We start from the raw sequence: 3,587 nt of genomic DNA on the forward strand, positions 1-3,587 counted from the left end.
TAAGGAAATTGTTCTTCATCTAAATGTGTAAGATATTCTACATACAGCTGTAGGTGTTTCAGAGTTGCCTCAAACCTATTTCAGTTGTTTAGGTTTTTGCAACTCAGAAACAGGTTAAAAATCCTTTTACCCTTAGCTTGGACCAGTATTTACTTATGATAAGACTATTTCTTACTTAAACTTTTGCATCTAAGGACAAAATCCTGTTCCAACTCAATGTAACCCTCAAGACACCCATTTTAATAAATAATTAGTATTTTTGTATTTATTGCTATTTACAGATTAAACAAAATTTGATTCTGGTGGCATTTTTTTCTTTAGGCTCTATGAGAATGAAAGGCCTAATTCTTGCTACCAGTTTCCAATTTTTGCTGGTATAACAACTGGGTTATAGCACTTAGCAAACTAAGAAATAGTTTAGGTGCATGTAGCTATTCAAATTCAGATCAGACTTCTTTAACTTCATTTTTGTTGCTAATGGTTCCTGTATAGTATTGGATATGCTCTTAGAGGAAGTACCAGCCGGAGCTTCTAGTACTTGCCCTGTTCTAAGAAAATTGAGGGTCGTTAAAGTAATGACCAGCTGTAAGTATTCCACAGCATGTCAACATTACCATTGTCACTGTAGTTGGTCCCAATGAAAGAAGCTAATAATTATTTTAAATTCAGTATACACGTACAAGTAGTACAAAAGGTTGATCTGGCTAGCCTGCAAAATAACTACACGGCTGTCTCTCATTACTCTTTTTCTTGAGTCATGTTGCAATCCTTTGCAAAATTCCATACTAAATCATGACAAAAAGCAGGATGTGCCTAAATTTGTGTTGTTTTTTGTTCAAGCAGGTCAGTTGCAATTGCTGTAATCAGTACACATGTACTATGAAGTGGTGCCAGTAGAACTCAAATGCCCGCAGTTAAGCAAATAGATTTAAAAGAAACATTTGTACATTAATTGGCCTTTTTAACCTGCTGACTGGTACATTACTTGCAAACAATAGCCAAAGGATTCTAATGAAAAATTTATCACATCAACCAATTTGATCTACCTGCCACCAGAATTCTCAGGACAAATCAACACCATCAGGATTTGTACTGTTTACACAGATTTATCTTTTTCTAAAAAACAGTGTCATAAACAGAGAGTGATTAAAGGATTACTGTATTTGCAGAGCTACATGTACATGTACCTGTAAGTATGACCAGTCATAAATAATCTGGAATTTTTTTAAGAGCATTGGATTAACTTATATTTCCTTATCACAAAGCAAATTCAGGAGCATTATCTGGTGCCTCCTGCTCTGAGGAAAAGCCATTCCTCCTTTCTATTGTCATTGAGTAATGACCGGATTACATGTGACTGTTTCAATTTTACTTTACTGTTCAGCTAGGCAAAGAGGTTTTTACAAGCTAAGTTGTTGACTCCTCCATGCTAGAGGCCTCCTGCAAAGCACTTTTGTCAGATTTGTCATCTCCTTGGTTGTATTGCCTTGCTCTGAAGACATGTACTCCACATTTATACAAGCTTTGAACTTACAACAATCCTTCTTCGAAATAGAGGTTGACTGGAAAAGGGTTATCTCTTTAGCTTTTTCTGCAACAAACAGAAATTATACATAATTGAGACCATTAATATTGAAATTAAAGCTGTAGATGGTTGTCATGAAAAATACTATTGTCCTTTTCTGTCTAAATGTTCTAGCCTTTTATAGCATAAAGGTTGCTATTAGATATTACATGTATTATTACTGGCTGCAGTCACAGTAGGTGACTAAACTTACTTATTTCCTGAGTTAACTGATATCAAAATTAACTAGTTTAAAAAAATTGCTGGCATGTAACTTTCATGTCTCAAATCTAACCCCAACCGGTCATCATAATCCTGATTACACTGTACCTGTTAAAACTAAGACCTTCTTTGAGCAAAAAACAAAATGAAAAAATGAATGCGAGAAACCCTTTTGTAACAAGACAATTGACTCCAGGTAAATCATTGTATTAATTTTATAGTGAGTGTCCCACTACCATAACAACATTGTTGACATATTACTTAAAACTTCATGGACCTGCTTCTTCTGCAATATTGCCATCACTTACAGTGTATCTTGGGAACAAAAGTTTAATTATACTATAATTGCCTCATATGAGGGAATCCAAGATAGTTTTAGATTCTGGATTCCACGCTGCGGATTCCGGAACCTTTTTCAGTGGATTACTTGGTTTCTGGATTCCAATTGTTTGACCTGTATTTCAGGTTTCAAAGCTCAGAATTTAGGATTCCACAACAAAAATTGCCCAAATTCTGGATTCCACAAGCAAAGATTTCCCGGATTCCAGAATCCCTTATCGGATGAATTTCAGGCTATTACATGGGGTGATCATAAAAAAAAAAAATCAGTGAAAGCAGGGTACCATGATCTAAATTCTAGCTACTCTATGTTTTCAGCACCATGGCAGTCACTGCCTTTACTCCCCTTTTAAATTTTGGAAAAGCCTTTGGAGAAAGTAGGCACTAGAGGATAAGGTTATTTTTGGCCTTAGCGGGGAATTAACATTTGCTTCAATTCTTATTAAATTTCCAAGACCATTTATCTGAAGAGAACAACCAAATAAAAGATTACAGTATTTTTTAAAACAACAGGACAAATAAAGTTTCAGGAGTAGGCCAGGGGTGAGTCCTTGTTGATTACTGAATATTGGGAATGCAAATGTAGGTATTCTCAAATAGCATCATTAATGGCTTAACAGTAACAATGAGCTTTCTTATACTTACTGAGCATTTCTTTTACTCCCGATTAGTTGCTCCCTCAGCATTTGTTTGTCCTTGCATTTCTCCTGCCTCTTCTTAGTTTTACAATGTCTGCTAACAGCATCTATGTACTAAGTACTAACGGCTGCTTTTCTTGGATCCACTCGTTACTACTTGATCGTCGCCGATGGAGCTATCTAGATGTCTTTCATGGTGGATAAGTGCAATTTCCTTTTCGTCGAACGGTCTATAAGTATGCAGTTCCCTCGAGGTCGAGCGATTATTTTATAAGTTCTTCGAGGACACATTCGTGCGATAAATTCGAACAAATAAGACTGGCCGATTCCTCCATACTCGACAGTCAACCCCACAGAGAAGGAAAATTCGAAAACTCTTGATAAATATGGCGTTAAACGTATGAAGTAAAAGCTGATGGCAAATCGATGGCAATGGAACGTGGTAACGGTCGACGAAATTTGGATTTCAATTGTTGTGCCTCGTTCTCGAACGCTTATGCAGACTGTCGCTGACCAGCACCATTGAGGCGCAAGTGCTTGGGGAATCGGGCGCGCGGTCTTTTGGCGATTTGGCGGGAGGAATAGATTGCCTATGTTGCTGGATTTTTTCTCAAGGATATTCGAAATTTAAAAGGTAAAGTCGATGTATTTTGCTTTGTATATCGTGCTTCTACTGCCACATCTATGTTATAACCGGGAATAAACTACATTTGCATCCATACATGAATGTCCACGCGTGTCGCGTGCGTACGATAGGTGATCCAGCTGAAAAAAGCCTTGTTGAAAAATTTAAGTGGTGTTAAGTCAGCAAAATATGTAGTTAT

General features: G+C 36.8%; 1 long non-coding RNA gene across 1 annotated transcript; it reads right to left on the minus strand.

Annotated features, from left to right (window-relative positions):
* Positions 1 to 1,119: 1,119 nt before the first annotated feature.
* LOC140923648 (uncharacterized) lies at positions 1,120 to 3,220 on the minus strand. The gene is made up of 2 exons (XR_012164168.1): positions 2,771 to 3,220; positions 1,120 to 1,591 (listed from the first exon to the last, which is right to left on the minus strand). It is a non-coding gene; the product is annotated as an uncharacterized lncRNA (long non-coding RNA).
* Between the last annotated feature and the right edge of the window lie 367 nt (positions 3,221 to 3,587).

The sequence above is a fragment of the Porites lutea genome, chromosome 13, assembly GCF_958299795.1.
Source record: "Porites lutea chromosome 13, jaPorLute2.1, whole genome shotgun sequence".
Taxonomy (NCBI): Eukaryota; Metazoa; Cnidaria; class Anthozoa; order Scleractinia; family Poritidae; genus Porites; species Porites lutea.